This window comes from Scyliorhinus torazame, chromosome 18, assembly GCF_047496885.1.
Source record: "Scyliorhinus torazame isolate Kashiwa2021f chromosome 18, sScyTor2.1, whole genome shotgun sequence".
NCBI lineage: Eukaryota > Metazoa > Chordata > Chondrichthyes > Carcharhiniformes > Scyliorhinidae > Scyliorhinus > Scyliorhinus torazame.
The window spans coordinates 18147474-18171707 of record NC_092724.1 but is presented as its reverse complement, the minus strand read 5'-3'; the positions used below and the strand labels follow the sequence as shown (position 1 = coordinate 18171707).

The 24234-nt window shown below is 48.4% G+C and overlaps 1 protein-coding gene and 1 pseudogene across 4 annotated transcripts in view; both read left to right on the top strand.

The window, feature by feature from the left end:
- Positions 1-6433: 6433 nt before the first annotated feature.
- ncanb (neurocan b) overlaps positions 6434-24234 on the top strand; it is a 263481-nt gene continuing 245680 nt past the window's right edge. The window contains exon 1 of one of the 4 annotated variants that reach the window (XM_072482257.1): positions 6434-6872. The gene's annotated coding sequence lies outside the window, so the exon portion shown is untranslated. Of the gene's footprint in view, positions 6873-7385; positions 7508-24234 lie in introns of those variants that run through there. The other 3 variants (XM_072482254.1, XM_072482255.1, XM_072482256.1) reach the window with 3 other exon arrangements.
- On the top strand, positions 11545-23377 carry LOC140395764 (nuclear cap-binding protein subunit 2-like; annotated as a pseudogene).

The following is a 24234-nucleotide window of genomic DNA, read 5'->3' as shown; positions in this document are numbered from 1 at the left end:
TTGAAGTGTTAGTTCTGTTTCTGTCACCGTCATTTGGATGAGGTACTACAGCACTCTTCTTAGAGGAGCAGAAGAGATTTTCCTGCGGCCTGACCAACATTTGTCCATCAATCAACATTTTTTAAAAATGTGTTTATGGGACGGTGTCGCAGGCTGTGCCAGCATTTATTGTCCATCCCAAAGGATGAGGAGGCAGTTAAGAGTCAACCACCTTGCTTTGACTCTGGAGTCAATGTAGGCCAGACCAGGAAAGGTTGGCAGATTTCCTTCCCTAAAGGTCATTAGTGAATCAGGTGGGTTTTGCCGACAATCGACAATGGTTTCATAGTCATCATTAGACTTTTTAATTCCAGATATTTTATTGAGTTCAAATTCCATCACTTGCCGTGGTGGGATTCGATCCCAGATCATTACTGTGGGCCTCTGGATTACTAGTCCAGCGACAATACCACTACGCCATCGACTACCCTGTGAGACTGGCTGGGGTTCTCACCAGAGAGATGACGAGGACTCAATGGACAGAATGTCCTCCACCTATGATTTCAAAGACTCTGTGACTTATCTCATTTCTGTTTGTGGGAGCTTGCTGTGCCCAAAATGGCTGCTGTATTTCCTACTCTACAACAGTGTCAACGTTGAACAATTGCAGTCAGTCTCTTTGGGACATCTCGAGGCCGTAAAAGGCGCATTATAAATGGAAGTTATTTTCCCCCCTTCAGTTATATTCCAGCCTCCAACAGTGACCTCTGGTTCCAACTCAAGTCCATACTCAGGCTCTAACTTGCTGCTTATGGCTGAGTTGTGGGGCGAAATTCTCCTACCCGCCCCGCCACATTTCTGCCCCGACCTGCCGGCGGGAGTCTCCGTAACACCGGCCGGTCAATGGGGTTACCCATTGTGGGGCAGCCCCACGCCGTCGGGAAACCCCCGGGCGCCGGCAAAATGGAGACTCCCGCCGGCGGAGAATGACGCCCGTGTTCTCCAGCAGTTACCCCATGTGCTCGGGTTTAAAAATACATTAGTAACATTGTGCCAAGCATGGTTTGTCCTTGGTTGCAGCTTTTTCTTTACAGTAGATCTAAGATTGATGAATGCCTTTTCCTCCAATTGAGTAGCTGATGTTGTTCAAGATGAGTGACTATTCTCCTTTTTAGTGAGCTCCATCTGTCAGCTTTGTTCAAATAAATCCAACATCTGGCTTTGTGATTCTGTTTTTTTCAGGCGATCCTGATTCCTGTCTGACACCTCTTCTGGGCTAATATAATCAGAAGCATCAATTTTCTCTGTGGAGCAAAGCACCATAGCTGCAAGACACAGATTGATTTCTTTTCTTTATATTTACAATTGTTCGAATGGTGCTTGAATATTGTTGTTGCTATTATTTTGGAGCCCTCCCCCCATCCCCCAAAATATGCCTCCCTAACACATAATCAAAGGATATGCTGCCTGGGCTGGTTTAGCACACTGGGCTAAATAGCTGGCTTTTAAAGCAGACCAAGGCAGGCCAGCAGCATGGTTCAATTCCCGTAACAGCCTCTCCGAACAGGCGCCGGAATGTGGCGACTAGGGGCTTTTCACAGTAACTTCATTTGAAGCCTACTTGTGACAATAAGCGATTTTCATTTCATTTCATTTCAAAGATATTTGCATCAGGGCAAACCATCCCTTAGCTAAGGGGGGGAAGCCAATATCAGGATTCCATCCAAAAGTCTTCTTGAGATGGTTAAACATGGTTTTTCGTACCGAATGGATCTCTGAACCCTTTGTGCTTTGGTTTCTGATTTTCTTCCTAATCCTTCTTTTTGGGAGTTGGACTATGTGAGACTCACTTTGCTTTGGCTGGTTTGTCGTGAGCTATTACTAACTTGGCAGTGACTCACGCATGTTGGCTTGGCATCTACCATTCTGTACAGTTTCTTTCTTTAGCTAGGGCAAGCGTTCCAAACGTTTTATTTTGGGAAACTAAGCTGAAGAGCTAAGACCCATGGCCTGAGAGTGAAAGGATGGGATAAATCACAAGTTAATGGAAATACAGAAGCCAAGCCTTTAGTACGTCCATCCCCCACTCTTTCTAACACAGACAGCCTTTGCTTCAGCCTCCCAGGTTTCTCCCTCCGTAAACCTTCCTGCTTCTCAACCTTCCTCATCTCCCCGAAGGCTTTCCATCACACCCCATCTGATTCACCTAGCTTTCACTCACAAATCTCCTTGTCTGTTTTTCCCTGATATAACATTGAAAAGTGCTGTATGGCGTGACACAAATTCTAAGTGCTGGACCAATGCGATAGTTCATTTTATTGTCCCCTTGAGAAGACATTGGGCATCTCCACCATGGAAGCATTCAGTCAGTGAGGAAGAGGAATTATTTGGGGTTAAGCTTTGGTAAGATGGACATGGGAAGAATAGCTACTGAATGCGCAGAAACTGATTATACTGACATTCTCAGTCTGCGTCGTCAACTCACTGTTACATTTAGCTCTTCATATTTGTTCCTAACCTTGTGCTCTATTTTAATTGATTTCCACTCCTAGTCATTAGAATGCATCAATTTTCCATTATTAATCTTGTCTTTTAGTTATGAGTTTTTAAAAACTAATTACGACAGTGACTACACTTCAAAAATACTTCATTGGTTGTAAAGCGCTTTGGAATGTTCTGGTGTCACAAATGAAGCTGCAGAATCACCCAGTCCTTTCTTTCTTACTGTGCTGCCTGTTGAGTGCCAATTGTACACTAATGAAACCTTTTTCTTCTTTCAATAGATTTTATAATCCAAATTTTGACCCTTGTTACTCTTTCCCTTTTGCCTCTTCCCCCAACAGCACTGTGCTAATTAGATTCAGCCAGTCTGGAAGTTCCTGGTTCCTGGTCTGCTTGTTTTTGATACAATGACAAGCACCTAGGCTCCAGGCTAAACGGTTAGGGCCGAACGACTGGCTTCTGCGCTTTCAATTCAAAGTGTGGAACACGTTATAATGTTTGTGAGGATGTGCAAGGTACCAGCCCCTTCTTTTTTTTATCTGCCAGCCTGTGCGAACTGCAGCTCAATCTGATCGCTGAGTCTCGGCCACATGATCCAGGCTGAAATATCAGAGCAGCCATGAAGGAATGCTGTATTATCTGGGGTGCCAGTCTTTCAGGTGAGACATTAAACTGCGGTCCATTATTGTCCTTTGACATGGATGTCAAAGACTCCATGATGAGATCTCCTCAATGTCCAGGTCAATATTTATCCCTCAATAACAAAAACAGACTATCTGGAGGTTATCCTTTTACTGTTTCTGGTGCTTGCTGTGTGCAAATTGACTTCTGTGTTTCCTCTATTGCAATAATTACTATACTTCCAAAGTGCTTCATTGGCTGCAATGAACTTTAGAATTTGGAAGACATAGGGAAACCTTTATTGGTACGATTTGCACCTCTGTGCCCTAACAGATTGACCACACAGTGTTCTATTCTTGAGGATGATCAGATTGGAAGAAAATTGTCACTTAGACCTGTTAATGCATTGGCTATTGCTGAGCCATTAATGCAAATCTTATACATTGACCATATTTTCCAATCCCTGAGCCTTGAATGGAATAGTTCATTTCAAATGCTTTGAGAGAAGAAAACCCGCATTCAATTTAATTTCTTGTTAATGGAGAGTCCAGAGAGAATGTTTAAATTCCGTCCTCTTATTTTCCTCTCCGACTCTCCTGAAACTGCTGACTCATGTTCGGTGAGGTGGCAGGAATTGGGGATTATCCAATTAACTTGAATGTTCCTGAGTGAGGGAGGGGAATGGAGTGAGGGTGGATTGTGGTTTATCCACCAAGAATTCTTTCTCCTGATCATCATCCAGCGATCCAACCCCAACAGAAACATTTGTGTACATATCAGAAGAGAAATTGATTGGGTTCCTCCCTGTGGTTGAATTGCCCAGAAAGACTTGTAAGGTCTGGCTGTGGACATTAGTTGTAGACAGCAAAGTGATGGAACAGATCATTGACAGTGCTATCAAGCAGCACGCATTCACCAATAGCAGACTCACTGACACTCAGTTTGGGTTCCACCAGGACCACTGAACTCCAGACCTAATTACCACCTTGGTCCACACATGGAGAAGGGAACTCCAGAGGTGAGGTGCGAATGACTTCCCTTGACATCAAGGCAGCATTTGAGCGAGTATGGCATCACAGAGTCCTAATAAAAGTGAAATCAGTGTGAATGGGGGGGTTGGTGAGGGACTCTCTAATGGCTGCGATGATATCTAACACAAAGGAGGATGGTTGTAGTTGAAGGAGATCAGTTATCTCAGTCAAGAACTTGGCTTCAGGAGTTCCTCAGGGTTGTGTCTTTGGCCCAACCATCTTCAGCTGCTTCATCAATGCCCTTTCTTCCATTACAAGATCAAAATGCTTGCTAACGGTTGCACAGAGTTCAGTTATATTCTCAATTTCATAGATAGTGGCCGGGATTCTGCAATACGGCATGGACTTGGAGAATCCTGGCCAATAAGCAGTATTATATGCTGGCATACAGAAAGACTTGGCCAACATTCAGGCTTGGGCAGATAAGTTGGAAGTAACACTTGTGCCACAGAAGTGCCTGGCAATGGCCATCTCCAACAATAGAGAGTCTAATCGTTTACCTTTGACATTCAATGGCATTAGCATCACTGAATCCCCCACTGTCAATATCCTGGGGGTTACCATTGACCAGAAACTGAACTGGACTAGCCAGATAAATACAGTGACTTCAAGAGCAGAGGAGAGAGCTGGATAATGTGCAGTGAGCGGCTTCTCAAAGCCTTTTCACCATCCGCAAGGTACAAGTCAGGAATGTGATGGAATACTCTCAACTTGCCTGGATGAGTGCATCTTCCTCAACACTCAAGAAGATCAACAGCTTCCACGACAAAGTAGTCCATTTAATCAGTACCATATCCAGGCTTGGATGATAAGTGACAAGTAACATTTGTGCCGCACAAGTGTCAGGCAATGACCATATCCAACAAGAGAGCATCTAACCATTTCTCCTTGACATTCAGTAGCATTACCATCGCTGAATCCCCACATCCTGTGAGTTCTGAAATATTGTGGCTATAAGAGCAGGTACGAGGCTGGCTTTAAGTAACTCACCTCCAGATTCTCCAAAGTCTATCACCATTTGCAAGGCGCAAGTCAGGAATGTGATGGAATACTCTCCATTTGCCTGGATGAGTGCAGCTCCCACAAGTTCAAGAAGCTCAACACCACCAGGACAAAGCAGTCCACTTGATCAGCACCCCATTTACCAATATAAACACTCCTTCCACCACTGGTGAACAGCGGAAGCATGTACCATATACAACTTGCATTGCAGCAACTCGCCAAGGCTTATTTGACGGCACCTTCCAAACCCACGACCTCTACCACCTAGAACGACAAGGGTAAGATATACATGGGAACCCCACAACCTGGAAGTTCACCCCCCCCACCCCCCACCCCCCCCAAGCCACACACCATCCTGACTTGGAAATAAATCGCCGTTCCTTCATTGTGACTGGGTCAGAACCTCCCTAACTGCACTGGGGGTGCACCTACACCGGAAGGACTGCAGCTGTTCAAGAAGGCAGCTCACCACCACCTTCTCAGAGCAATCAGGCAATGAGTAATACATACTAGCCTTGTAAATGATGTCCATATCCTGCGAATATGTAAAGAAGCACAAACTGAGTTGTTACTGCCCTCACCATGACACTGGCTGTCCTGACTCATGCACGAGGAAACAATTGAGTGAGGGGGGTGAAGAAGGAGGACATGTATGTAGGAGGAATGTCTGGAGAAGTGGATGTTTGAAAGTTAGAGGTGGAGACAATTAAATCGGAGGGGCGCAACAACCATCTCTTTGGTAAGTGTGTCTTAAATCAGTTGTGTGTCTCTCAGTGGGCACCGGTACGAGACTCACTCCAGGATGCAGCCTGACACTGCAGTGCAATGCTGAGGGAGTGCCCCACTGTCAGCCTTTCATTTCAAACCAAGGAATACTCTGCCCCAATCCGCTCTTGGAGAAGAGCAGGGGAGGTTATGGCTAGTGTCCCAGCCAACATTCATCCCCCATTCAACCTCACAAAAAAACCCAGATAATCTGGTCACGATCAGAATGCAGTTTGGAGAGCAGGCTGTGCGCAAATTGGCTGCCGAATTTCCTACATTAGGTCAAGTGCCACACTTCAAAAAGTGGGAAGTAGGTTGGGGCGCCCTGAGGTCGTGATGGGCGCTATTGAAATACAAGTTCTAACCCTTTTCTTGCCCGATGAGGCTGGTCGCCCAAGATGTATTGTTTGGTTCAAATAAAAAAGCAAGGATGGGGGAAATACATTTTGGAAGGAGGGGGGGGGGGGGGGGGTGGAGCAGACTCCCCAGGCGGTCCTGGGGGAGATTTGAGGAACCTGTGCGTTTAAGCAGCGGCTGCCACAGAGTGGCGGAGATTGACGCCGCTCTGCTAATTCCTCATATGCACTGAGCCGCTCGGAGCCGAAAGGTGGCTAATCATTCCTCCTCTGCCCTTTTGAAACTGAGCTCCGTCCCTAATCCTCAATCTCTCACTCCCTCTCCACAAATCATCATTATCGGGAGAGAGGCAGGGAGAGAGAGAGAGAGAGAGAGGACTCCACTTCACTTTTCCTCCAGCGATTTAACTATATTTTTTTTGTTGGGGGGGTGGGGGGGTATTGTTGCTGAGGAGGAAGGTGGTGAAAATTCTTAATTCAAACAGCAGCAGCCGCAGAAACCCGAAGCGTCTCATCCTCTGAAATGATGAACTGTTCACACTGAGCACGAAACGAGCAAGCAGCGCTGGACACATCCCCGGGAATCTGCGATCGAGGCATCTTGTATCCGGCACAGGTAAAAAAAAAAAAATTCGCATTTCGTTCCTTGTTTCCTAATACTTTCCTGATAAGAAGAGAGGAACAAAGCATAGTTGGGATCTGGCGAAGGAAAGGAAATCGCGCGAATCCATGTCAGCGCCGAAATTGACAAATGTGAATTGAAATTGACCAATTTGCCCTGGAAATAAAATGCGTTTTGTGATTTACAGAATTGTAATTGCCCCCGCCTCTGAATGATCCTTTTGAAATGTATTTAAGTAACTGCTCCTGTTTCTGTTTAAAAAAAAAAAGAGTTTTGAATGACAAGAGTTATTCCTCAGTTTTACTTAAATGCTGGTGGAAGGGTATTTATTGTACAAGGGATTGACAACTCTTCTGGATAGCCAACCCAACCCTCACTCCATTTAAAACAAAAAGGTCCCCACTCATCTCAATTGGTTGATTGCCGGGGGCAATGTTATTCTGAGGCACAATATACCCCTAATAACTAACAGTCTAGTCAATCCTCAACTGAGACACGGGCGCTACACGAGAGTTTCTGGACCCTCAACCGAGATGCTTCACCGCGGAGTGAGTCCCATTGTGCTTTCAATTTCCACTGTCACAATTGGAAGGAAATTAACTGGAAAAGACACACCGTGCGAAAGAAAGGTGAGGGACAGAGAAGGAGAGAGAAAGAGAAGGGAGGGAGAGAAGAGGAGGGAGGGAGGGGGGGGGGGGGGCTCGGCTGAATAGGAGAGGAGGGAATGAAATGAGAATTGACAACAAAGAGGTGTGCAGACTATCAGACAAAAGGTGTTACAGCTGGCAAGGAGGTATTATTCTACAGTGGACATGCTTCAATAACTGGCAGCACCGCAGACTCAAACCTGGCGGTTCCTACAAATAAAACAGCGCAGGAGGTGAGAGGGGAAGGAACAGCCCCCCCCCCCCCCCCCGATCTCTGCCTCAGGCGGCACCCTTCCCAGCACCTGACTGCCAAACGAAAAGTGCACCCGGAGACTGGGACCCAGCGCAGAGCCTTCACAAAATTCAGGTGGAAATGACAGGAGGAGGCAGCGAGAGCGCCCGCTTTGAGAGGCATTTCAGATCCGCCTGAGTATGAGAGATGGACACGGCGTGTTTGAGAATTTGACCTGGTATTTCAATTAAAAATTCTATCATGTGGCCACTCAGAATTACATTCCGTCTCCCCAGCAGCCCCCCCCCCCCCCCCCCCCCAACTCGCTCAATATCAAAAGAATTACAGCACAAGAGGAGGCCATTCAGCCCGTTTTGACTGTGCAGGCCTTTTGAAAGAGCAACCTTGCTTAACACTCCCCCCCCCCCCCCCGTTCTTTTGCACTCTGAAATCAAAGGTTCAGCTACAAACTGGGCTTGCGATGTTCCTCTCGCTCAAATTAATCCAGCATTTCTGATGAAGTGCTCAGTTCTGACGAACAGACATCGCCCTGAAATGTTAACACTTGTTCCTCTCTCCATCGACGCTGTCTGACCTGCTGAGTATTTCCACTTTTTATTTTTAAGGTTTACAGTTTCTGTCATATTTTGCTTTTGTAATAGATATTTCCCCTCTTTCCAATGTTTCTATTTCCTGTTCAAGCCTGAATGAATGTAGCCTTTTTTTTTTGAAAAGGAGCCTTCTGTGTTGAATATATATATAGAGAGAATGAGTGGGGAATATCCCTGTTAGAAAGGGCTGATCATTTGTGCTGCCTCACTGCACTGCAATTTAAGGTCAATTTTTAAGCAAACAGCTTTGAGATTGGATACACCCAACCAACCAAACCCTGAACTAGATTAGAGTGAATTTCAGTGCCCCCTGTGCACTGTGATTGTAGAATCCCTACAGTGCAGAAGGCTGCTATTTGGCCCATCAAGTCTGCACTGGCCCGTCAAAAGAGCACCCTACCCAGGTCCACTTCCCCATGCACCCCTCCCTATCCTCATAACCTAACTTGCACATCTTTGGACGATAAGGGACAATTTATCAAGGCCAATCCACCTAATCTGCACATCTTTGGACTGGGGGAGGAAACTGGAGCACCTGGAGGAAACCCACGCAGGCACGGGGAGAACATACAAACTCCACACAGACAGTCACCCGAGGCCGGAATTGAACTTGGGACCCCGGCGCTGTGAGGCAGCAGTGCTAAGCACTGTGCCACCGTGCCGCCTTTGATTTAATGATTCCCATAATTCTATTGTTGCAAGAGTATCTTCTGTGACATAGCTCATGGTGAGTGTGATGGCAGGAGAATGATACTGTACATCACATAATGTATTATCCTGCCGATAAGGTGCACTGTATTTAACATGGAGTGCAGTGCTTGATCATGAAGACTGTCCACCACCTTCTCAAGAGGAATTCGGGATGTCAACTGTGCCCGTATCCCAAGAATGAATTAAAATAGTTTCTTGGTAGTACAGTACTTGAGTATTGCTGAAAAAAGAAACATCTGTCAAAACTTTTTGTCTTGCACTCATTGGGATAGCTGCAAGAACGCTAAATTTGAAAGGGAGTGAAAGTTTATATTGCATGATTGGTTGGCATGTTAACTCTGATTGTTTGAGTTATTGTCATGGAGAATCCACCAGGGATTGCACTTTTGCGAAACTCAGAACATAATATCATTAGATGTGATTTCACGATTGTAAAGTACTTGCTGAATAACCCCGAGTGTGCTAACAATTACACCAATAACCAATTTAAGATTACCATTTCGGTTTGCAATGTGGCGCAGTTAGATTTGCTAGAAGCGACACATATTTAAAGGCAGAGAGCTGCCCTTTGCAGGCAAAAGGAACATGTCCAGACATTGTACCTTTTTTGAAATAAACAAAAGCCTGGTAACAATAGTTCCCTTCTTATGGACTGAACTGATCTCTCTATGCATCTTCTCTACTATTGTTAGCACTATACTCCATGTGCTTCACCTGATGTCTATGTTTATGTATTTAGATTGTGTATTTATCATATGCCCTGTATTATTAATGTATGGAATGATCTGCCTGGACTGTACACGGAACAATACTTTTCACCGTACCTCAAGTACACGTGACTCTAAATCTAAATCCTGATGCATCCTCCATGGCAATGCTTTGACCAATCAGAGTTGCCTTGCCAACCAATCAGCACCCATGCATTTCTCATGCATTATAAATTGTTTCTCCCTTTGAAATTTGGCATTCTTGCATCTGTCCTGATGAGTGCACGTTGAAAAGCTTCAACAGCAAGTCTCTTTTTCAGCAACAATGAATTAAAAAAAAAACCTTTTCCCTTTAAGGCAGAAAGGTCCAGTTATTCCAAATAGGCGCACCCTGAAGCCACTCAGAGGCTAATTGCTTTGATTGTTTATTATTATTCTTTCAGGGTGCTGTTTGTACGTTGGCCCAATCTCAGATTGTCAGTTGCGATTATATTACTGGTTTGCAAATAATAAAGAAAGACTTTGCATTTAAATAGCAGCATTTGCGGCCATAGGGCACCCCAGAGTGCTTTATAGACAATACGGTACTTTGGAATTGTACTCACTGTTGTAATGTAAGAAACACAGTATTCAATTTGCACACAACAAGATCCCATCAGCGCCAGCGTGATAATGACCAGATAATCAGTTTTTATGATGTGGGTTGAGGCATAATTACTGACCAGAACATTCAATCCCATCTCTGCTTTGAATAGTGTTTTGTGATTTTTTAAATATCCACCTGAGAGGGAAGATGGGGTTTTGATTACAGAACTAAGGTAGGTAGATGAAGCTAAGGTACATGTCAGCTATGATCTAACTGAATGGCAGAACCATTGAGGGGCTAAATGACCTACTCCTATGTTAGCACAAGCAGGACGGCAATTTTGAGACTACTATTTTCAAGCCCCAGTGCAGGTGTTCTTTGCTACAGGTTCTTCACGTCATACAGAACCTCGGGACTTAAGAGGGTCATAGCTCAAGAGGAGACAGCAGCAAAATTTAACCTAGTTCCTGATGGGCCTGGGTCTATAGGGTGAATTGAAACTGGAGGGATTCTTTAGCCTCCATTACTTGGGACGTTTGTTCAGGTGATTTTTCTTTGGGCAACCAACACCTGGCTCACCATAGAATTTACAGTGCAGAAGGAGGCCATTCGGCCCATCGAGTCTGCACCGGCTCTTGGAAAGAGCTCCCTACCCAAGGTCAAGACCTCCACCCTATCCCCATAACCCAGTAACCCCACCCAGCACTAAGGGCAATTTTGGACACTAAGGGCAATTTATCATGGCCAATCCACCTAATCTGCACATCTTTGGACTTTGGGAGGAAACCGGAGCACCCGGAGGAAACCCACGCACACACGGGGAGGATGTGCAGACTCCGCACAGACAGTGACCTAAGCCGGGATCGAACCTGGGACCCTGGAGCTGTGAAGCAATTGTGCTATCCACAATGCTACCATGCTGCCCTAAAATCCCATGGATGGCCATGACTTGCCCATATCGGGTCTATCAGAAAGGGAAACTTTATGATTATGCAGTCCTGCTGCCGAGACATGAACAACGCGATTGTGCATCAGGAAATCAGATGTACAAAACTTTCAATAACAACCACTTGTGCTGGGAGAGCATCTTTAACATATTAAAGCATCCCAAGGAGTCTCACAGGGATATCGATCAGAGACACCAAGCCGTATAAGGATTTGTGACCAAAAGCATGGTCAAAAGGTACGTTTTAAGTAGAGTCTTAAAGAGGAATCGTAGAATCGCTATGGTGCAGAAGGTGGCCATTCAGCCCATCGAGTCTGCATCGACACTCTGAAAGGACACCCTATCTAGGCCGACACCCCATAACCTCGCTTAGCCCTTGGACAAGGGGCAATTTTTTTAGCATGGCCAATCAACCTAACCTGCACATCTTTTGGCTGTGGGAGGAAACTGGAGCAAACACACGCAGACACGGGGAGAACTTACAAACGCCACACAGGCAGTCACCCAAGGCCGGAATTAAACCTGGGCCCTTGGCACTGTGAGGCAGCAGTGCTAACCACTGTGCCACCGTGCCGTCATAGGAGAGAGAAGTAATTCGATGGAGAGATTTAGGGAGGGAATTCTGGAGATTAGGGCTAAGGCATAGCTACCAATGGTGGAGGCAATTAATATCAGGGATGCTGACTGCTGGATGCGGAAGGAATGAGTTGCTTCGAGTGTTGTTAATCATGCAGAAGAAAGAGAGGGATTTGAGTAGGTGTAACATCATGGAGGATACACATATTTTCCTAATAGCCCTTTAGACAGATGAGGCTTCACATCTGGAATGTACATTGCATAAATATGGCCAACAATGTGTTAAAGCTTTTCTGAAATCTTTGTTCCTGCTTCTTTACCTTGCCCAAGGGTTGGCAAGCCTTGTTATCGTGAAACGCTCCATCTTGTGCTTTACCTGAATATTGGGAAAGAATTCAGGATTGTGAGGCCTTGGGGAGCTGGTCCGAGAGCCCTCAGCCATCTGCTTGTGTGACAGCCAACAGAAACTACTACAATTGCTTGTGTTAGCTTATCTTTCACAGCCCAGTGTTTCCTGTGCAAATCTGGTCCAAATATGGCCAGCTGTTCTCCAGTTATTTTCTGTACCCACGCGTAGACTTCTCAAGGTGAAGACATGAAAGTAATCAAGGAACGGGAAACGTTTCTCACTTACTCCCAGGGATGCCCTAAAGACCTCTCTGGTAAAGTGCAGCACAACAGAGGTTAGATTCTGTGGCCCCAATAATGAGAGCAAGATCCCATTCTCCACTGCAGGTTCAGAGGCAAAGAACATTGGCAAGAGTCAGACACATCTGGGAGTCGGAAACAAGAAGGCTTTTATTAACATGTAAAATTTGCTTCTGTTGCATTTTTCTAGCATGTAATGTTGGCTATACCATAACATGTTGCAGAACCTGCAATCCCTGGGTGCAGAGGTTTATTGGCCTTGTCTGTGATTAGCCTCAGTTGCTGTTTAGTTGTGAGGAACTCGGGCAAAACATATTTTGAAACCTCCTCTACTCTACTTCGATAACATGGCGGATACCTGAGACTCAGGACTGGGCACTCTAATGCACCAATTTTCCAATTGCCACACTCACCATCAGTGAATGAGATTGTCAGTTAGTGTCAAATTAATTACTCAAAGCTCATTGCAGGCAGAGAGAGGAAAATAGAGAAGCCTGGGATAGGGTGATCCAACAGAGGTTTTTAAAATTCTGGAAGGGTTTGATAGTGTACGCACAAAGCAAATGTTTTCACTTGAGGGGGAGAAGAGAACTAGAGGCCAACAGTGAATTCAGGAGAAACTTCTTTACCCAGAGAGTGATGAGAATGTGGGGCTCTCTACATCAGGGAACTGTTGAGATGAATAATATAGGTGCGCTTAATAGGAAATCAGGTTAGTATATGAGGGAGAAAAGAATGGAAGGGTATGTTGATGTGGGTGAGATGAAGTGGGGGAGAGACGCGTGTGGAGTATTAACATAGCATCGATCACGTTGGGCCGAATGCCCTGTTTCTCAAAATACTATGTATTTCATTTCATCCCACCGGGTTGGACTCCAAGTCAGGCTCTAAAGGTGAAAGGACTGACACACTGTACCACAAGTCCCCAGAGTAATGTGCTTTTGTCACAGTCTCAGAGTGGAACTGCATACTCTCTCTCTCCCTATCTCCACACTCCAGTGCTCAGTGAACAGCCAGTCCTTTGATCGGAGTCAGTTGCTCTATTAATAATTCTGACCATGTAGCCAGACACACTGTGAATTTTAAGCTGGGAAAAGACTAACCAAGCAAGTTAGAGTTTTCAAAGGAGGCCTCAGCCTTTGTCTAAAGACCAACCTCATTCTCCATTTGAAAGGGAAGAGGAGTCAGAACCCATGGTAATTTCATCAAGGTGTCAGATGACCAAATCAAGTAATGTGCCGCTTTGTCCCCAGTGTTTATGACAAATGAACAAAGATGCAATAAATAGTTTGCCATGAAGACGCAATGGCCATTTTTCTTCTCTTACAAATTTCTGCAGTGCCCCCCCCCCCCCCCAACTAAAGGTGGTTAACCCCTTGCTTGGATTCAGTTTTCCTCTAGTCGCCCCTCGACCACCTCATCCAAATGGTCACACTGAAGTTACTGGGGTGGTGGGGTGGAGTGACCTAACCAGCCCGTTGGGAAGCGGACAAGATTGGAAGTGATGTTGCTTTGTCACCCCCAAGCCTGAACTGAGAAAGAAGGAAGATAGCTCCTAACACAACCTCAGGATGTTCCAGGGTGCTTTACGGTCAATGAAGAACTTCTTATGAAGTGTTGAAATGCAGGAAGCAGGGCAGGCAATTTGTACACAGCCGGGTCCGACAAGCTGCAATGTGACAATGGGCTAGAGAGTATGATTTGTTTGTCGTGACGTTGGGTGAGGGATAAATATTGGTCCAGGACACAGGGAAAAACCCCACTGTTCCTTGACTAGTGACATGGGATCTTTTGCGTCTGCTTGAGAGAGCAGAAGGGGACTTAACATTTTACCCAAAAGTTGGCACCTCTGACAGTGCGGCACTCCCTCAGTACCACACCGTGAACATCAGTCTAGGTTATTGTGCAGAGTCCTGGGAGTGATGTTAACAAAGAGTAATATCAGGCTGGGTATAAAACAGAGGTTCCACTGGACCCAGTAGGTAGCCCATCCAGTGTAATAGTTTAAAATGACCCTCCACCACACCCTGAGTGTCAGCAAGCTGCAGTTGAGGAACATCGCAGACAAGCTCAATTTTGTACATATCTCTGTCCTCACAGACCACACTATGAATTATAGAAGGGACATAGAGACACTGAGCAATTATAAAAAGATTTACTAGAATTCTACCAGAACTGACGAAGGAAAGATTGAACATGCTGGAGCTATTTTCTCCAGAGTCGAGATCTTTAAGACTATGAGATTGGTGGGGTTGATGAAGAGGTGATTTCCTCTGCTCTAAGCCAGTGATAATGAAGCCAATTGTAATATTCCTACTTGCAGGGGCACCAGGACAAGGGACCATACTCATGGGACAGTCACTAATCAAGCCATGAGGGAATTCAGGAGGAACTTGATTATCTAGAGAGTGGTGCGGATGTGGAACTTGCTACCACAGGGAGTAGTTGAGGCAAATAGTAAAGATACATTTAAGGTGAAGCGAGATAAACACATGAGGGAACGAGGGACAGAGAGATATGCTGATATGGGGTGAAGTAGTGGGTTGGGAGAAAGCTCTTGTGGAGAAACACCAATAAGGTCTGGTTGGGCGGCATTTCCTAACTCAGTGTTGGAAATACTTTGTAACTTTAGAATCTAAATATCACAGAATCGCAGAACCTTCAAGAGTGCAGAAGGAGGCCTTTTGACCCGTCTAGTCTGCACTGTCTCTCTGAAAGAGCATTTTCCATAGTCCCCCTCCCCTGCACTATCCCCGTGACCTTGCATTCTCTCTTTCCAGATAGCAGACTAATTCCCTTTTGAAATCCTTGATCGAACGTGTCTCCATCACCGCCTCAGGACGATCGTTCCAGACTCCAACCACTTCCCGCGTGGAAAAAAAAGCCTCGCAATTCTTCTGTTCCCCATTATTTTCAATCTGTGCCCTCTCCTCTGTACTCCCTCCAATACCTTCACCTCCTTCGTCAAGTATGGCACCAAGAACTGGATGCAATACTCCAGATGAGGCCGAACCTGTGTCTTATATAAGTTCAACATGACCTCCTTACTCTTGTACTCAATGCCTTTATTCATAAAACCTAAGAGACTATGGGCGGGATTCTCCCGCAGCTGGCCGGATGGCCCGACGCCAAGAGCGGCGTGAACCACTCTGGCGTCGGGCCGACCGGAAGGCGCTGACCGGCCGGCGTGTTCCTGCGCACACGCAGGGGGCTTCTTCTCTTCGCTGGCCATGGTGGAGCCCTACAGAGGCCGGCGTGGAAGGAAAGATTGCCCCCATGGCACAGACCCGCCCGCAGATCGGTGGGCCCCAATCGCGGGGCAGCCACTGCGGCCCCCCCCCCCCCCCCCCCCCCGGGCCGGATCCCCCCGCACCCCCCCGAGGACTCACCTAGTTGGCCTACAAGCCAGGTCCTGCCGTGATGCACCATGTCCATTTCACGCCAGTGGGACTGGCCAGGAAATGACGGCCGCTCGGCCCATCGGTGGGGCGCTGCCAAAAAACCCCGGCCGGCGTGGCGTAAACCCTGCCCCTGCCCAAAAACCGGCGCCGGAGAATATGGCAGCCGGCGTCGGAGCGGCGGGGCGGGATTCATGCCGCCCCACGGGGTTTCTACGACCTGACGGGGGGTTGGAGAATCCCGCCCTGTATGTTTTATTAACTGTTATCGGGACTGCAACGAGGAAGGTGTAGATGGCCAAATGGATCCCTGGAAACAGTTAAATCCAGCATTTTGAGCAGGTAGGAATTGGGCAGGTTAAGGGTCCACCACTCCCCTTGTCTGCAAAGGACAGTGCCTGCAGATAGCCCCTTCCATTCCTTCTTGCCCTTTGAAGAATCTTAGCTTAAAAATCGTGCTTCCCACACCACCTGCCCGTCCACGGCAACAATGTTATGGCATGGGCAGCGTATAATCAGGGTCAATCAGTTGGCAACATGCCTAATGGACCCTTGCTTACTTATTTAGATCAGGTGGATGGACTGCCTATTTTGCAAACCCCCCCCCCCTCCGGCTGAAAACACACCAGGCTGAGGAACATAAAATGTAGCCCATATAGATAGGTTCGAAGGGGCATCTTAAATGAGGGAGGGGTATGGGGAAGAAAAACAGAACTTGGGGCCCAGAGAGCTGCCAAATGTGGGCAATAGAAATCGAGAATGTGCAAGAGGCCAGAATTGGAACAAAACAGTAACGTCAGCGACATCGCAATAAAGACAAGGATTTCAACCCACGATATTGAGATCTGCGTTGCTCACTAATACTTAGCCTCCAGCTAACTGACCCAACGAGGGAGCAGGTGAAGCAGCCTCATTTATCCAGACTCGAATTCAAAAGACTCACTTAATCTGCAGTTGTATCCAGCCCAGGCTCAGTTTCTACTACGGTCGCCATCGGTAATCATTCGATGCCAGATCCTTTCTCTCAGAAATTAATTGATTTATCCACGTCGAGGACTTAATTAGTTTTATTTTAGGTTTGCTGTATCAGCACATGATCACACAGCCCCCCAAGGAAAAGCTGCACTCGAAGGGTCTGTGGCTGAAAGGCAGGGCTGCAATAGTGCTCTGTGATTTTCTGATATGTTGTTTGGGAGAGAAGAGGACCCATAGGGTCACTGTATGAAAGTAGCTTTGTCTAACTCACAGTCTGATTGCCTGGGCAGGATCTAGAAAAGGCCCTGGGGGAGATTGCTTTAAATTTATCCTTGTAATAACGGCCCTGGTAACGTTGCCATTTATTTCTCAGCCCGAGTTGCCCTTGAGTCTGTGGTGATGGGTCTTCTTGAATAGCTGCAGCCCATGTGGAATAGAAACAGAAAATGCTGGAGAAACTCAGCAGTTCTGACAGCATCCGTGGAGAGAGGAACAGAGAGTGGGATCTTCCAGCCCCGGCACGGCAGGCCCCCCCCCCCCCCCAGCGGTAGTCGCCTCGGCAGGAACCTTGCTGGTGGTGCTGGTCCCATGCATCTACTGCCCTTGTCATTCTTGGCGGTGGGGATTTCCGGTTTCTGAAGTGGTGTGCGAGGTGGCACCTGGACCCTGCTCCTCTGTATCTGGATGGAGGAGAGAACGAGAGAGAAATAGGTTTCCTTTTTATGAAGTAGAGAGCGGCAGTCCATTGTTGACATCAATTGAAACCCAGTCCACCAAGATTGAAGAAGTTTGTGAAATATGCTACGGTGCCGCTGACCATCAGCATCTTCAATACAATATAAATCTCTCTGGGGATTAGTGGGAGTCCATCGATCGAGGAGGTCTTGTTGCACGACGGGTAGTGTCCATAGCTCTAGACCGAGAGGTTCTGGGTTCAAGTCCAACGCCAGGACTTATTGACCACAGAAGGAGCGTTCATGACATGGTTCAATGGGCTAATAACCAGCTTGGGAATCCTTCACCACTTCCCTGGTTTAGCACAGTGGGCTAAATAGCTGGCTTTTAAAGCAGACCAAGGCAGGCCAGCAGCGCGGGTTCAATTCCCGTACCAGCCTCCCCGAACAGGCGCCAGAATGTGGTGACTAGGGGCTTTTCACAGTAACTTAATTTGAAGCCTACTTGTGACAATAAGCGATTTTCATTTCATTTCACTTTTTCCCTGCTATTCCCCAAAAGGGAAGAATGTTTGTGTGTGGCAAAATGCTAAAAACACAAGGGACGCTGATTCCACATTCCTCAGAAACCCCTCTTTGCCACCTTGACCAAGGCTTGTGAGCCTGTGCAATCAGCAGTGAAAAACCTTTAATATGTAGTGCAGATCACTCAGCCCATCATTGTTCTTAGGCCAAGGAACTGGAGGCAGCATGAGGAATTTTTAAAATATAAGGGGCGGGATTCTCCACTCCCACGCCGAAGTGGCCGTGCCGTCGTGAATGCCGTCGAGGTTCACGACGGCGCAAAACGGCCCCGGTTCCGACCGATTCAGGCCCTGACAATGGGCCAGGATCGGGGCCGCGTCATCTACACGCGCCAGGCCTTGTCGCCCACGTAAAAGCGGCGCCGCATAGATGATGCGGCTGGCGCCGCATAACGGGCATCATCCGCGCATGCGTGGTTGCCGTTCTCTCTAAGTCCGCCCCGCAAGAAGATGGCGGACAGATCTTGCGGGGCCGCGGAAGGAAGGAGGTCCTCCTTCAGAGAGGACGGCCCGACGATCGGTGGGCACCGATCACGGGCCACCCCACATCTGAGGTACCCCCCGGTGTAGGATCCCCCCTTGCCCCCCCCCCGCAGGCCGCCCCCCCAGCGTTCATGCACCGCTCACGACTGCAGCGACCAGGTGTGGACGGAGCCGGGGGTAACCCGCTGTTTTGGCCTGGCCGCTCGGCCCATCCGGGCCTCAGAATAGCAGGGGTGCCGGAGAATCACCATTTTCGGTGTCTCCGGCGATTCTCCGGCCTGCGGCCCGCGAAATCCGACCGGGCCATTCCCGCCGCTTGGGAGAATCGCCGGAGGGCGTCGGACCGGCGTCCCGGGAAATTTTGGCGGCGCAGGCGATTCTCCCAACCGGCGTGGGAGTGGAGAATCTCGCCCAAGATGTTTTTATGGTCTGGATGTGCTGCCTGAGATGGGATTCAAAAGTAAATATCCAAAGGGAATTGGATAAATATATGCAAGGGCAAAAAAATTCCGGTGACCGAGAAGGTGCAGGGGGGTGTCATAATATACACCAGTATATCATGGTGCAGACACGCACGGATGGACACACAGTGGGACCAATCAACACACACAGCACCGCAGCCAATCACCAATGAGAGCATAAGCACTATAAAGACAGGGGGAATCAGAGTTCCCGCTCATTCGAGCTGCAGCTAGCTAGGAGGACAGAGCTCACAGCCTGCAGCACTGACATTCACCATGTGCTGAGTGCATCGACTGGTTAGGACAAGGCAAGGGTCTTTAGTTAAAGCTAGTATCGTATTTACCCACAGTCTGAGTATGTTTAAACAGTTAATGATTCAATAAAATAGTGTTGCACTATTCCAAGTGTTGGTGACCTGTATGTGTTCCACGGATCCAGAACTCCCAACACATCAGGGGGCATAGGACTAACTGGATTTATCAATTTTCATTTATGAATTTATTAATTTTGCTTCCAATTCCCAACCCTCTATCACCTTCACATGGTCCACCTCCGACACTTCCCTTCCCTTCTTTGATCTCTCTACCTCCATTTCTGGTGATAGACTGTCCACTAATATCCATTACAAACCCACCGACTCCCACGGCTACCTTGACTACAGCTCTTCATGCTCCACATCCTGTGAGGACTTCATCCCATTCTTCCAGTTCCTTCACCTCCGTCGCATCTGTTCTGATGATGCAACTTCCAAAATGGTGCTGCTGACATGCCTTCCTTCATCGCGGTTTCCCACCCACTGTGGTCGACAGGGCTCTCAACCATGTCTGACCCATCTCCCACACCTCTGCTCTCACCCTTTCCCCTCCTTCCCAGATTCAGGGTAGGGCCCCCCTTAACCCCACATTTCACCCCACCATCCTCCGCATTCAAAGAATCATCCTCCACCAGTTCTGCCAAATCCAGCATGATGCCTCACAATGCCAAGGACCGGCATTCAATTCCGGCCTTCGGTGACTGGTGTGGAGTTTGCACTTTCTCCCCGTGTGTGCGTGGGTTTCCTCTGGTTGCTCCGGTTTCCTCCTCCAGTCAAAAGATGTGCAGGTTATGTGGATTGGCCATGCTAAATTGCCCCTTAGTGTTCAAAGGTTAGTTGGGGTTATAGGGATAGGGCAGAGGAGTGGGTCTATTTAGGGTGCACTTTCAGAGGGTCGGTGCAGACTCAATGGATCAAATAGCCTCCTCCAGCACTGTAGGGATCCTATGATTCGATGCCTCCACCAAACACATCATCCCCTCACACCCCTGACAGCATTTTGAATGGACCTTTCCCTCCGGGATACCCTGGTCCATTCTTCCATCACCCCCAACACCTCACCTCTTGTCAGACCTGCTGAGATTGTCTAGCATTTTCTGTTTTTGTTTCAGATTCCAGTATCCGCAGCAGTTTGCTTTTATCTTGGCTCTTTCGAGGAGCTGGCACAGACAAGATGGGCCGAATGGTCTGTACTGTATTGTGTTATGATTCTATGCCTGTCTCCGCTCTTTGCAAAAGCTGCCAGTAAGGCCCTGATCCCGTGCTCTTCCCACTCCCTCCAAGCACAATCAATGTTTTCATGACACAGCAGATCAATGCACCTACTGACCAGGGTCACCAGTGACTGAGAAAGCGGGAGGACTGTGGCCTTCCAACCCTGTGCACTCAGCTCTGGACAAGCCCATCCACAAATGACCCATGGTTAGTAATCTGATCTAGCTTTAAAGAATGGAACACCAGACTCACACTGAAGGGGTTAATATCGAGAAGGTTCAGCACAGTAGGGATATTTTGATTAATGATTTTGGAAGTTTATCTCAAAGCAATTCTGCTTCTTGTTGAAGCTGTTTCAAATACAGATTAATTCTCTTTTTCTGCATTTCAGGGTATATTGTCAGAAGTTTCTTTAAGTATAACTCAATCGCACAGAAACATTTGAAGCAATTTCCTCGAGTCTGTTTATTCCAGATCAGATAAAAGGAATTGCTTTTTATAAAGACTGTAATTTTCTGTTTCTATCTGTGTTTCTGGTTGTTAAGGGTGTTCCATATTTTTTCTATTGCGGATGCTTTTGAGAATTTTAGTTGGAAATTTGATGATTGGAAATTAATTCTCCGACCCCCCACCGGGGGGGTCTCATAACCCCCAAAAACCGGCGTGGTGTGAGTCGCGCCGCCCGCTTCGGAGAATGGCGGGGTCCGGCGCGACTCTATGGGCCCCGGGGCCGCCCGAATCCTCCGGCCCGCGATGGGCCGAAGTCACGCCAGCCGGCGTAAATTGGAGTTGGTCCCTTACTGGCGGGACCTGGCGGCGCGGGCGGCCTCAGGGGTTATTGGGGGGTCGGGGGGGGGATCTGGCCCCGGGATCTGCCCCCACGGTGGCCTGGCCCGCGATCGGGGCCCACCGATCCGCGGGCGGGCCTGTGCCGTGGGGGCACTCTATTCCTTCTGCACTCCCGGAGGCCGTGGTCATCCGCCATTCCCGGTGCGGAAGTGACTCCATGTGTGCATGCGCGGGGATGATGTCAGCAGACGCTGACGCCCCCGCGCATGCGTGGACCCGTGCCGGCGGAGTCCCTTCGGCCCGGCTGGCGCGGCGCCAAAGGCCTTCCACGCCGCCCGGCGGGGCGCAAACCGCTCCGGCGCCATCCTAGCCCCTGAAGGTGCGGAGGATTCCACACCTTTGGGGCGGCCCGATGCCGGAGTGGTTCCCGCCACTCCACTGCTCCGTTTCTGCCCACCCCGCCGATTCCCGGAGAATCCCGCCCCCGATCATTTTAGGGAATTGAGGGTCGCTGACAGGGTTAGCACACGGAGAAAAGAGCCAGCCAGAGTGTCAGGTTTTTAAAAATTCTTTCACAGGATGCGGGCATTGCTGGCTCAGCCAACATTTATTTCCCAGGCCTAACTGTCCTTGAGAGGGTGGTGGTGAGCCGCTGCAGCCCATCTGGTGTAGGTACACCCACAGTGCTGTTAGGGAAGAGTGTCACAGGATTTTGTGTAGGAACAGTGATATATTTTCAAATCAGGATAACATGTGGCTCGGAGGGAAACCTGCAGGCAGTGGTGTTCCCATCCCGCCTTCGAGGTGGTAGAGGTGGTGGGTTTGGAAGGTACTGTTGCAGGAACTTTGGTGAGTTGCTCCAGTGCATCTTGTAGATCAGGCTTTTTCAAACTGCGGGTTCTGACCCGCGGGCTGGTCGCGGGCGGGTGTCGGGAGCGATCGGTTGGAGCACTCCCGATTGCGGGAGAAGCACCCAACGGCCGCCGACCGGCTTTTAAGTTAAGAATGCCGTCCGCGAGTGACTGGTTTCCGGTCGAAAGCGGATGATTTCCTTGCTCCAGTTGCTGCGCGCGAGGCTCTTCTCTCCGGCACCGTGTCTGTGGCGCTGAACACCCTCAACCGTGACTTTCACGTGGAGCTGAGCCGATTCCGAGACCAGCACTTTCGGGGAAGTCAGTATGAGCAGGACAAATTACTGAGATACAGCTGCACTCTCTGTGTAGGGCATCAGCCGTTTTACGCTACCGAGGAACAGATCTTTTTGATTTGATTTTGATTTGATTTATTATTGTCACATGTATTAGTATAGAGTGAAAAGTATTGTTTCCTGCATGCTGTACAAACGATGCATACCGTACATAACGAAGGAAAGGAGAGACTGTAGAATATAATGTTACAGTTATAGCAAGGTGTAGAGAAAGGATCAATTTAATACGAGGTAGGTCCATTCAAATGTCTGATGGCAGTAGGGAAGAAGCTGTTCTTGAGTCGGTTGGTATGTGGCCTCAATCTTTTTCCTGACGGAAGAAGGTGGAAGAGAGTATGTCCGGGGTGCGTGGGGTTGTTGGTGGGCTTTCTTAACTATAGTGTCGGCATGGGGATCTATGAACTCTTCTGAAAAAGCGGTGATGTTAAGCGAATCTTCATGGGTTTGGACAAAGTCAAGAAAACCTAGTGCAGATTCTGATTTGTGGAATGTTACACACGGTGATGCTGAACGATGCATGAGATTTATTAATGGAACATGCTTGGATGATTGAATCATCAGAACAGACTGAGATACAGGCTTCAAAGTGGGCAGACAGTTTGGTGAGGGAAATCCAGTGGTCAGGTACGTGATGAATGTAGGAGAGATTAGAAATCTGGCAGAGGTGGATTTGGAAAACTGGTCCAGATTCAGAGAGTCCCAGAAACAAGACAGAAATTCGAGACCTTTCACTGACTGTACGTTTGAGATAATGAAGCTAGAATCTTCACAGAAACCTGGGATTGAAGAATACAGCTGAGAGGTTAATGCCTATAGCTTTGTGCTGCTCATTCTTTGATCGGCCCAATTAACTCTTTTTAACAGTTTCAAAAAATAAGTCCAGTTTCTGAGATGCAATCATTGGTGCCCAATTTTGGGTTCCTTCTAAAGTTGTAGGGCGGGATTCTCCGATCCCATGGCGGGTCGGGTGGGGGGGGTGTGTGAATTCCCCGACGCCGCTCCGACGCCGGTCCGGAATCGGCGCCAATGGCGCAGGCGACGTTGATGGGGTGCCGGTGGGGGTCCCCTCAACGTGGTCCCTCCGGCGATTCTCCGCGCTCGATGGGCCGAATGGCCACTGAATTTGGCCGAGTCTCGCCGGCGTCGTTCGCGTGTGGTCCTACCCGGTCGGACCTCGGCGTTCTGGCTGCGGGGGTTGTTCTTGTCGTGGGGGGGAGGGGGTATCCGACTCCGGGGGGGGCCTCCATGGTGGTCAGGCCTGCGATCGGGGCCAACCAATGGGCGGGCGGGCCAATTGCCGGGGGTGGGGGGGGGGGCAATGTTCTTCTGTACCGGGCCTCTGTAGGGCTCCACCATATTGCCCGGGGGCCGGCGCGGAGACGGCAATGCACGCGCATGCGTGGACCCGCGCCGGCTGTGACGCGCATGCACAGACCTGCGCCGGCCGTGCTGGCGCCCGTATCAGCAGCTGGAGCTGCGTGAGGCGATCCAATATCGTGTTGGCCCCCTGTGCGGCGCAGGATCGCTGCTCCTCGGGCCCAGATGACGCTGTCGTAAAACGCGCCGGCGTTTACGACGGCGTCAACACTTAG